Here is a 12627-nt window from a genome sequence, read left to right as displayed (position 1 = left end):
TGAATTCACAGAGCCCCATTGGGGTGGTGAAGGCGGTTTTCTCCCGGTCTTCCGGGGCCACTGCCACTTGCCAGTACCCACTGGTGAGGTCAAGGGTAGAGAAGTAATTTGCGGTTCTCAGTGCGGCCAAAGACTCTTCAATACGGGTCAGTGGGTAGGCATCTTTATGTGTTATCTGATTAATCTTCCGGTAGTCCACACACATCCGCATGGTACCATCCTTCTTCTTGACCAGTACCAACGGAGCGGCCCAGGGACTACAGCTGTCCCGAATAACCCCTGCCTCCTTCATGTTCCTCAACATATCTTTGGCACACTGGTAATGTGCAGGGGGAATAGGCCTGTACCTCTCTTTGATAGGGGGGTGTTCACCGGTGGGGATGTGGTGTTGGACCCCTTTGATCTGCCCAAAGTCTAGTGGGTGTTTGCTGAAAACTTGTTCATACTCCCGCACCACCCTGTATACCCCTGCTTTGTGATGTGTAGGGGTATCATCAGTGCCCACGTGTAGCTGTTGGTGCCACTCATTTACCTCCCCTTGAGGCGGGGAGTGCTGGTAGTAGGTGGGGAGACTGAGGGAATGGCCTCGTGGATGGTGTGGGGATCCAGGGTGAACAGCTTGGCAATGGTGGCATACCGGGGAAGCCTGACTTCTTCCTCCCCACAGTTCAGCACCCTCACGGGCACTCTCCCTTTTTTTACGTCTACCACCCCTCGGGCGGCCATTACAGTGGGCCAGTGCTCGGAGGGTATGGGCTCCATCATGGCAGGGTAGTCACGCCCCTGAGGCCCTACTGCTGCCCTACACCAAATCATCATCTCACTCCTAGGGGGCACAATCAACGGAGCAACATCCATCACTCTCACTCCACCAATCTCTCCTCCTGTTGAGTTTACATGCTGGCGGTACATCAAGGCTCGGATCTCACGCTGCACAGCTCTCTGTCGGCTCACCGCCGCCGTGGCGGCCAGCTGTTGCAGTAGGGCCAACACATCACCCATACAGTGCTCCATCACATTGGTTCCTAGCACTATCTTCGGGTTATGATCACTGGGTTCATTCATGATCACAATCATACCCTGCTGTTGCAGTTCAGCTTGCCCGACTGTCATAGCCACCTGTTTATACCCCACTTGGGTCAATGGGAGTCCATTAGCAGCAATTAGCGTTATACTAGTATCTGGGGGTGCCAGCTCGTCTATCCCCCAATACCGCTGGTACAATGTGTATGGTATGGTGGTTACCTGTGATCCAGTGTCCAAGAGATCCATCACCGGTATGCCGTCCACAGCCACGGGGATGATGGGCCGGGCCCCGATATACCGGTCCCGCCAGTCTGGGGGGCCACGGGGTTCTACTCCTGAGGATTGGCCCGGGGCCCCAGGGGTTGCTCGTTTAACGGGCACTGTCGGAAGTAATGCCCAGGCTTACGGCAGTTGTAGCAGGTTGGAGGTCTGCTCCGCGGGTTGTTAGCACTTCTCCGCTGCATCCAGGGGACATCCTCAGGGCTGTCGGCAAGCTGTATCTGTGCTGGAGGCTAAGATCTGGTCAAAGGTTGGAGTGCAGCAAGAATCTTGGCAAGGTCTCCGTCCATGCGACGGACCTGGGCTGCCAGTTCCTCCATCGTGCTGCTTGGTGCTGTAGGTATTGGAGAGGTTGGTAGGGCAGGGGCCACCACAACGGGGGCCGTCTCAATGGGCCACGGGGCTGGCTCCAAGATTTCTGAAGCTGGGGGCTGCAGTGCTTTAATGGCCCGTTCCTTTAACACGGCAAAGTCCACATCAGGGTGTTCTAGGGCCCACAGCCGGAGTTGTTTGCGATCCTCAGGGGATCTCATCCCCTGCACAAATTGCTCTACTAACATCTTGTTGCTGTCCGCCTCATTGATAGGATTCACCCGCTTTAGCGTGCGGAGGGCGGTTTGCAGACGTAAAGCATAGTCCCGAATGCTATCCACAGACCGTTGCCGGCACTGGTAAAACTGTATCCTCAGCTCAGCTTCAGTCCGGGTCTCAAAGGCAGTCTGTAACTTCTCAAAGATGGTGGCTACAGAGAGCCGGTCCCCCTCGGCCCAGGTCTCCGCCTCCTGCTCAGCCGCACCGGTTAACTGGCCCAGCACTACCGCTGCACGTTGCTTATCGGTCAGGGGGTACAGTTCTAGCAACGGGTTAAGCTTTTTCCGGAAGACCTGTAAAGCATCAGGCTTCCCGTCATACTGCGGTAGCCAGGTAGCTCCGGGCGCATAGGGCAAGGAGAACGGCATCACCTGAGCGAGTGCGGGGGCCGCGGCACCTCCCGCCAGCGCGGCCGGGACCTGGGCAGGCCCCTTCCCATCCGCGGGTGCCACTGCGGCTGCGACCACCGCTCCTCCAGCGGCTCCGTCGGGCGCAGACATCTTGTTTCCGTCCCCCTTAGCTTCTTTCCGGCCCCTCCTCTACCGGGGCGGGGTTTTGGCCTTCGCGCCTCTACTACTCGAGAAGACGCTCGAGCGGGAACTTTTCGCGCCAAAGATGGCGACTTCTGAAATTTTCCGGCCGGATACCTCCGGCGGTCACAAGGCGCACATCTACCCAACGGCAGAGCGGTAAGATCCTGTTCGTGACGCCAAGTTGTCGCGGGCGGAGGAGGGGACGCCGCGCTCTCCCACTGCTCGGGTCCGGCTGCGGCTGCTGCGGCCTGCTGCTGCTGCTGCTCGGTGGCTCGAGCGATGGGCCGGATCCCGGGGACTCGAGCGGCGCTCCTCGCCCGTGAGTGAAAGGGGATTGGGTTTTGGGATAGTTTATTGTCCGTGATGCCACCCTCGGTTGTGGTGATTAAATGAACTCCACCGCTGCTCTGTCTGGGGAGCCCGGGAGTGATGGTACGGAGCAGCCAGTTGTTGATTTGCCCCTCCGTGGGTAGAGGTTTTGGTGATCCCGGGGCCCAGTGATGGGGTTGGTATGGTGGACAGGCAAGTATGGGGCCTGTGGAGGGCCCCATACTTGCAGGGGCAGCGCTGTGCCGCACGGCACGGAGGTACTCACTCAGCCAGTAAACACGACACAGTTCTCGGTAAACAAACGGCTGGTTGGACGGGTCCCTCGGACGGTTACGGTGCTGCGGTTCCCTGCAGTTAGCGGTGCCGGTCTCTTCCTTGCACCTATGTAAAGTCTCTTGGTAGCGATGGGTCCCCACCGGTTACCCACTACTCGGCTTCAATCTGGGCCGAAGGAGCCCTACTTTGCCCGCAGGCGCTGGCCCTGGGAAACTGGTGCCCTGGCGGTGGCGGTGTCTCCCCTTCACGGTCGGACTGTTGCCTTCAATCGGGACTTGGTTGTTAGGAGACAGAGGTCCCCTTCACTGACGGATTTGGCAAATTATGGCGACTCCTAGCCTTGCCGGGATCCGAAAGGCCCCTGCCCTGGTGCTGACTGTCCTTCGTATACTGCTCCGGTACCGCCGGGTCACCACCCATCCGCGGTCCTTCCAGCAACCTCCAAACAGTCCCCCTGCAGACTATCACCGCCGTCTGCTGACCTTGCTGTCTCTCAGTCCGGGGCACACACCCGGACCAACTTCAGGCTTTCTTAACTGTTCCTTTTTACTTCTTCACTCCTCTTACAAGCTCCTCTCCTTTGCTCCACTACCACTTCACTTCCTTCTACTTTCACTTCCCTAGCTTAACTCCCTCCTCACTCAAGCTCTGCCTGAGCTCAACTGCCTGGTTTTCCCGCCTCCAGGGCTGTGAACTCCTCGGTGGGCGGAGCCAACCGCCTGGCCCACCCCCTGGTGTGGACATCAGCCCCTGGAGGAAGGCAACAAGGATTTTAGGTTAGCTTAGATGTACCTGCCGGGAATGTGGGGTGCATGTGATGTTGTGACCTGTGACCCCTGGCTTGCCCAGGGCGTCACATCTCTGCTTGACGGTCTCTAGATGTGGCTCATGACCCTCTTTCAGAGCTGAACGTGGCTCTCAAGGTGGGGAAGGTTGGGGACTACTGATCTACGGAATGTGAAATTGATGGCATCTATTTATGGAACTCCATCTATAGTTTTTCAGAACAAACTGCACAATAATCCTTTCTATAATATGATAGAATCTGGCTGACTCGCTGCTCCGAGTCTTCATGTCAATTATTTAAGTGGTACTCTTTCCTATGGGGATTAATTAGCCGTCATACATAAGCAGCACTTTCTCTTTCTAACAATAGTCAGCAGATTATCAGTAGACTTGGCTGAGGTTATATCAATACTGAATTCAATTACATTTCTAATTAAAAGCTAAAGTAACGAGACATAAGGACCCTCGTGCCTTTGTGTCTGAAGTGGTCTAAAAGCTGCCGCTTGAGAACAAAACAGTATCATAAATAGTACATGGTAGGTGGATGGTTGTTACCTCTTCTGGCTCCAGAATATGTTCTTATCTTTGGTCTAGGTCTCTTCTTCCTCTGATTTTGTGATGTCATAACACTGCGTTATTTAACCTGGCAAAGATGGTGAGATACTGCCCTAGAATTATGGTAATCTTGCAAATATTTGATATTACGATATTCACTGATATATCTCTTCCATATTATGTACTACTGTCTCAGGACTGCTACATCAATTACCATTGTTCCAACACTGCTACATCATTGTTGTTCCGTCTCGTCTGCTCTGCTGCACCTGTGCTACCTTTCCGTGCTGCATGAGAATTGCTCATCTGTAGCGCCCCTGAGCCACTCAGGGCACTAAAAGGAACTGTATCCTCTTAGGGATGCAGGACCTCCCCCCTGGGACCTGGAGTACCAGTGCCGATACCACCAAAGCAAACCCAAAATCCTAGTTCTCCACTCCACACTGGGCATAGAGGGTTAATCATGTAAGGGGATGGTCGACATAAAGGAACGAGTCCCAGCCAGCCTGGTGGGAGGGGTCAGCAGTCAGTTGAGAGAAGTGAAGCGCACAGATAGGTGTGCATATGTGCTGGAGCTAGGTCCATGCAGCGGTGACCCCGGGGGCACGGGAGAGAGGTTGCCAGGGCGGGTACGGGCAAGTACCGCTGGGACCGGAGTACGCAAGGGGCACAGGGCCCTAGATCAGGCGCCAGTTCTACACGGCTTGATAAATACCTGCCCAGTGAGGACACCTTCATGGACTTCACCGAACCAAAAAAGTCGGGTCATCAGCAGTAAACTAGGATCGGGGTTCAGACACTTACCTCCCCACAGGGTCTGCACTGCCCGCCGTACGGAGAAGGAGACTGTATCCCCAAAGGGGATAGTCGGGCCCAAAAAGCTCCATGCTACGGGGACCCAACCAACAGAGAGTGCCGGGGACAAATCAACCTGTGTCACTGCATTGGCACTGATACTCCAAGGGACCCGAACCAGTAATCCAAGGGCCTGAGTGAGTAGAGACTGTTCAAGACAACTTGGTGTGGTCTCCGTTATTACCCTGTCACATCTTTCAGGCACGACCCTATCTGCAGAGGGCCTAACACCATTGCTGCAACCACCACCAGCTCTGGGAGTACCCACAATCAGCAACGGCGGTTCTCCATCATTAACCGCAACCTGCAGGTGGCGTCACGAACATTAACTCTTATCTCCCCTGTAAATACCCCTTTTACTAAAGGAGCCCCAGGGCACGGAACCGGGCAACGGCCACCAGAGTGACATTCCCATTTGCAACCGCCCGGGACCGAGTACCCCCTTTCCTGGGCGCGACACTTCCAGTTCAGAGACTTCGGCATCTACCCCAAATGGGTGAAACACAACAAATTGGTGGCCAAGGAGCTTCAAGAATAATGTCCAGTCACAAAAGACTTCAAAGAATCCCAATTAGAAGATGTAGAATAAATTGGGAACTCATCATAGAGTTGACAATTCAATGGGGTCCAAAAATTCCCAGATACTTCTCCAAAGAAGCAATGCTATAAGTGCGAACTCCATACTGAAAGACATGGAGCCACCAACAAGTTTGTTTGATTGACCTTGTGCTGTGTTAGAGGGGCTCAATGTACTGTCATGTCCCCATCTTCTACAGGAGATTACGCCCATAATATGGATTGTGATTGAACATGCCGGTACAGTACTAGTAAGAGTGCCATCCAGTAGTTGCGGCCCAAGTCTGGTACTACAGCTTAAGGTCATACATTGGCCAATGGTTGCTTATTGGAAAAAAAAAGGTTGTGCATAGTTCCGGTGAGAGATATAACCTCTTTCAGAAATTTGACAACCATAGATCACACATTGGCTGCTCACCCTAAGGATAGGTAATCACTGTTATATTCTAGAAAAGACTTTTAAGACTTGAGTTGAAGCTGTCAGAATGGTCACCAACTCTAATTTGGGCATAGCATTGGGGGGATATGCATCGAATGGGGCGAGTCATGCCTGCCTGTCAACTTCAACATGGCACAACTTACTCCAGAAATGTAGGCCAGCACAAACTGATGTACATTTCTGTTACAGCATACACTTGTTATCAGAGAGTCCTGATTCATTAAGCCGCATAATTAATCACGTCAGTGCATTCAAGCAAGTGTTTCAATAATACTGGTGGCCCTTTATCATGGCGACTCCAGACTCTGTTCATATTGCAGAGTCTGTCAGACAAACTGTTGCTTCTTAGTTGCTCAGCCAGATTCGGGCATCGACTGTTTAGTGCTCTCTGGTCATCGGTTTAGCAGGAGTTAATTCCTGCTGGCTTGTGAATGGCTGCTGGGGTCACAGGTTGCTGATATCCTATCACAGCCACCTCCACCATATAATAAATGGTGTAACCTAGCCTCATATACTAAAGATAGCTCTAGCTTTGCTCCAGCATTAGCGGTCTTGGGGCGTGGTGATCCAGCTGTTGGTGAACTGTTGTATGCAATTTGGTTTGTTGTGGAAATATTCTTGCTGTTTGTTTATTTCCTCCCTGTACTTTTTTTCTCCCTTAACACGAATTGTCTCTTCCCCTGTGTGTGCTTGCAGTGAGTTTGGACCTTAGTTTTCTTCTGTCTGTCAGTATTTGTGGGATTCTTTACTCCTGTCCCAGCCCTCCTCGGGGCGGGGGAGAGGGGGTGTTAGACCAGGGCTGTTCAGGAGTTAGGGCTACGCTGGCGGTCCAGACCTGGATACCATCAAGCCTACCTCTAGATTAAGGGACAGTCTAGGGCCCTTAGTCTGAGAGCCAGTCTTCATGCTCTTACTCCTGGTTACTGTATCATACCTGTAATACCCTTATGGGTCTTGGGTAGAGTTGAGCGCGGTTCTAGGTTCGAGGTTCTCCAGTTCTAGGCTCGAGTGATTTTCGGGCCTGTTATAGATCGAACTAGAACTCGAGCTTTTTGCAAAAGCTCGATAGTTCTAGAAACGTTCGATAATGGTTCTAGCAGCAAAAAAACAGCTAATTCCTAGCTGGCTTTCCGACGTAATAGTGTAAGTCACTCTGTGACTCACACTATTATGAAATTTCAGTGTATAGTGTGCGTGAACAGCGCCTTCAGATCACTGCTGTTTGTATAATGGCGATCTCCATTTTTTTTTTTTTCCTTGTCTTCCTTCCCTAAGCGCGCGCGTCTTGTGGGGCGGGCCAGCATGTCAGCCAATCCCAGACACACACACAGCTAAGTGGACTTTTAGCCAGAGAAGCAACGGCATGTGTGATAGGATGTCCATGTCACATGTCCCTGCATTATAAAACCGGACATTTTCCTCCAGCACGCCATTATCTGCCTTCTGCGTCCTTGGTGTCAGACATCACAGGCGCAGCTCCGTCCTTTGTCCTATCGCCGATACAGCTGTATGCGCTCCATCCACAGCGCTGGACAGCTTAGGGATAGCACTTTCTATAAGTCCTTTTAAGGGCTCGTACCGGTGGGGTTCCCCTAGAGCCCGGGTGGGACGGCTGTCCCCATAGAAACAGGGCAGGAGAGAGAAAGAGCCGGCAGCTTAGAGAGAGAACTGTGTGTGTGTTGAAGTCAGTTGATTCCGGGATGGGGGAGAAGGAACAGCCAGGGGCAGAGTGTGGGACACCGGCGGTGTTAGCGATCCACCAGAGTATGGTCACACACCCGGTGATCGTCGTGGGTAGTCCCCGTCCGTCCCGTTCAGCGACCCCGTCACCCCCGTCGGGGGTTGAAGAGGCAAAACCGGAGACAGAGGTGCCAGAACCACCAGTCAACTACGAACCGTTCCGGAGGCTGCGCCGCTTGCCAGGTCAGTCCCTTTCCGATTATGTGAGGGCTCAGCGGGCCGAATGGCAGCGCGCTTACCATCCCGAGTGACCCGTAACGACCGGAGGTGATGGACATGTTCGTGTTGAAGACCGGTGGTGTATCTACAAAGACCGGGAGTGCTGTGAAAGCCTCCGGGCAGAAGACCAGCAAAGACCGGGAGTGCCTGCTGAAGGCCTCCGGGCACACTGCCTACAAAGACCGGGAGCTTCCAGGAGGGACTCCGGGCGCAGAACTTGGGCGCTCAGTGGTTGACTTTGTTTATGAAGGTTTTAAAGTTTTATCCAAAGTTTGCCTTGCTGCTAAATTGTGTTTTACAGGTTCGAGCCTTGCCGGGAGGCTTAGGCTTAAAGAGGGGAGGAATATAAGGGGTGGGCAGACCCCTTACAAGGAGGTGCAGTTTCCCCCTGAAGATACCTCACTCTGGGGTAGTTACTGTTGATGTTATTAATAAACATGTTTTTACTGTGCAGTGGGGTTTCCCCTAGAGCCCGGGTGGGACGGCTGTCCCCATAGAAACAGGGCAGGAGAGAGGAGGAGCCGGCAGCTTAGAGAGAAGTGTGTGTGTGTTGAAGTCAGTTGATTCCGGGATGGGGGAGAAGGAACAGCCAGGGGCAGAGTGTGGAGCTGAGTGGGCAGAAAGAAAGAAAGAAAGAAGGGAAGAAGAGAAGAAGTGTCCTCAAGGGTGAAGCAGAATTGGTGTGGGTCCAGTCTGTGTTAGCCGGAGTGGGAGCCTAGGTGAAGTGGAGTAGCCGGGCACATCCCCACTAGAGGAGAAAACAAGGAAAGATTTCCCCGGACAGGAATTGTGACCGTGAGCTACAAAATCCGTGCATTGAGCTGTCTGTGAAACTCTGTGCAATAAAGATGTCGTCTGGTTTATCTGATCCCTGCCTGAAGAGTCTTCCTGCAGCTGAAAGTATTCTCTTTTCCACCACACTCTGCCCCACAGAACAATCCCCTGTCCCAGTAGTGACGGCGGAGCCGGGGGTTGGCCTGAGAGAAAAGGGGGCCACGACTACAAGCCCCGAGGCACCCCCGGCACCCCGTTACATGTGGCGTAGTCGGCAGGATTCGGATTATATGCAAGGGGTCCCGATCCAAGAAGATGGAGACCAAGTGGTGCCTAAGGCGTTGGACCAGGCACAAGACGGCGGTAAGATGGCCGCCGTCTTCACGAGTACAGCGAGCGCGCGAAGAATTGGCGCCAAACGAAAGACCCTGAGTTGGCCGGCGAAGAAAAAGAAGTACAGAGTACGCCGTCCAAAGAGGCGAGGTGCTGGCCCTAAGATGTTACTGAAAACATGTGGAGAGGGTGGCAGTACAGAGAAAAAGAAGAGTCGCCTATGCTGGGTCGATTTAATGTGTGAGACTGGGGGTGGAGCGTATACAAGAGCGGGAAAAGAAGGCCCGCCTCCACCTTCCCCAGCATCTCCACCGTTCCCGGCGCCATTACAGGAAGGTCTGCAAGAGATCGGATGGGAAGAGTGTCAGTACCGGAGACGTACACAGCAGAGACCGGTGCTGGCTGAGATTTCCCGGCCGAGAAACACGCTGGCGGTGTCGCCAGAAGTCATGACAGGACTGAGTGCTGACCCAGACAAGGGGACACCGGCGGTGTTAGCGATCCACCAGAGTATGGTCACACACCCGGTGATCGTCGTGGGTAGTCCCCGTCCGTCCCGTTCAGCGACCCCGTCACCCCCGTCGGGGGTTGAAGAGGCAAAACCGGAGACAGAGGCGCCAGAACCACCAGTCAACTACGAACCGTTCCGGAGGCTGCGCCGCTTGCCAGGTCAGTCCCTTTCCGATTATGTGAGGGCTCAGCGGGCCGAATGGCAGCGCGCTTACCATCCCGAGTGACCCGTAACGACCGGAGGTGATGGACATGTTCGTGTTGAAGACCGGTGTTGTTAAAGAGCCGGAAAAGTTCCACAGTTTGCAACCAGGTTTAAGTTACCGAGCCCGGAAGGAGCCTGATGCTGGACTGAGCCAGGGGCTCCCTCCGTGATGTTAAGGAAGACTTTATTGTTTGTCCTCCTATCTACAAAGACCGGGAGTGCTGTGAAAGCCTCCGGGCAGAAGACCAGCAAAGACCGGGAGTGCCTGCTGAAGGCCTCCGGGCACACTGCCTACAAAGACCGGGAGCTTCCAGGAGGGACTCCGGTCGCAGAACTTGGGCGCTCAGTGGTTGACTTTGTTTATGAAGGTTTTAAAGTTTTATCCAAAGTTTGCCTTGCTGCTAAATTGTGTTTTACAGGTTCGAGCCTTGCCGGGAGGCTTAGGCTTAAAGAGGGGAGGAATGTAAGGGGTGGGCAGACCCCTTACAAGGAGGTGCAGTTTCCCCCTGAAGATACCTCACTCTGGGGTAGTTACTGTTGATGTTATTAATAAACATGTTTTTACTGTGCAGTGGGGTTTCCCCTAGAGCCCGGGTGGGACGGCTGTCCCCATAGAAACAGGGCAGGAGAGAGGAGGAGCCGGCAGCTTAGAGAGAGAACTGTGTGTGTGTTGAAGTCAGTTGATTCCGGGATGGGGGAGAAGGAACAGCCAGGGGCAGAGTGTGGAGCTGAGTGGGCAGAAAGAAAGAAAGAAAGAAGGGAAGAAGAGAAGAAGTGTCCTCAAGGGTGAAGCAGAATTGGTGTGGGTCCAGTCTGTGTTAGCCGGAGTGGGAGCCTAGGTGAAGTGGAGTAGCCGGGCACATCCCCACTAGAGGAGACAACAAGGAAAGATTTCCCCGGACAGGAATTGTGACCGTGAGCTACAAAATCCGTGCATTGAGCTGTCTGTGAAACTCTGTGCAATAAAGATGTCGTCTGGTTTATCTGATCCCTGCCTGAAGAGTCTTCCTGCAGCTGAAAGTATGCTCTTTTCCACCACACTCTGCCCCACAGAACAATCCCCTGTCCCAGTAGTGACGGCGGAGCCGGGGGTTGGCCTGAGAGAAAAGGGGGCCACGACTACAAGCCCCGAGGCATCCACGGCACCCCGTTACACCGGCAGGGTCAGAGCCATAGGTGACAGGTCCTGAAAACAGAAACAGCGTCTGTGTAGCTAAGGTCAGGGATTTCGTCGCTGCATTTCCCCATTAGGAGGGAATAGAAAGGCAGGCTTCCTTTCCTCTACCCAGAGCCCCACAATCCTGGCACTGTACCCTCCTGTCCTCTGCACACTCCAACTCATTATAACTAAGCCATTATACTAGCAAACACTCAGTGTACCTAGTGGCATCCTAAACGTGGCTATTGGACTTTTGTCTAGTCACACTAGTGCAAAGACATTTGCAGCACGTCTGCCTGCATTGCACACTCCAACTCATTATAACTAAGCCATTATACTAGCAATTTATGCTGCCAGTTTAAGGGCCGTAGTTGCATTGTCAGGGATATTTATTCTTTATTATTCTGCTGTTAATAAAGCTAGACCACCGCTGCAATCTACACCACCTCTCAATTTTTACTACCACATTTTCAGTGCACAATCTTGTCACAATCAACATGAGTGGCAAAATGACAGATGCTGGTGGAAAGGGGAAGAGGCGTGGTGGAAAAGGAAAAAAAGGGTTTGTCCGTGGGGAAGGTGGCAAAGCTCCATTATCATCTGCTGAAGATAGACCATCTACCACCAAAAGTAAGATGTCTACTGCTTACCGTGGACAATGCGATGTGCTCCCTTTTTTACGGACACGAACAACAGGAACAAAGGTAGATGATGGCCAAAAAAGGAAAATGCTTGAATGGATCTCAAGTGGTCCAACAAGTGCCCTCTCAGCCACTTCAAGTACCGCATCCAAAAAACACCAGTCCTCTGAGTTGTCATCCCAATCAAACTTGCTTTCTCCCAGCTCTGAAGTCTCCTTAAGCCCTGCACAGTATGGTGGAACTGAGATGGCTGAGTCTGCAGAGCTGTTCCGTCACACTATAGCCTGGGAATCAGAGGTCTGCTCCCAAGCTACAGTGAGTACAGAACAGGAAATGGTCTGCAGTGATGCCCAGAACCTTTGTGACTCTGATTCAGGCCGTGAGGACCAAGTTTCTGAGCATAATGTTGACCCTTTGTCACAAACTGTAACACCTGTGGTTATAGACAATGAGGAACATACTGATGAAGATGAGACGTAGATACCCGATTGGGATGACAACTTAAATATTCGGTCAGGGCAAGAAGAGGCTCAGTCTGAGGGGGGAGGGGAGTGCAAACACAACAATTGATGATGAAGTTCTAGATCCCACCTACTGTCAACCCACAGTCAGGCACTCGAGGAGGTCAACAGAGGTGGTGGAGGAGGATGCAACTGATGACGAAGTTACCTTGCGCCTTCCTGGACAGAGTCGGAGTACTGGTAGCACGTCTACAACTGCATCCTCAGCCACCACTCTGCCTCTGAGCACTAGTCGGGGTGGATCAACAGGTCGCATGCCCTCTAAGCCTTGCCTAGCCT

This window comes from Anomaloglossus baeobatrachus, chromosome 1 (genome assembly GCF_048569485.1).
Source record: "Anomaloglossus baeobatrachus isolate aAnoBae1 chromosome 1, aAnoBae1.hap1, whole genome shotgun sequence".
In the NCBI taxonomy this organism is placed as follows: Eukaryota; Metazoa; Chordata; class Amphibia; order Anura; family Aromobatidae; genus Anomaloglossus; species Anomaloglossus baeobatrachus.
This window is presented reverse-complemented; position numbering follows the sequence as displayed.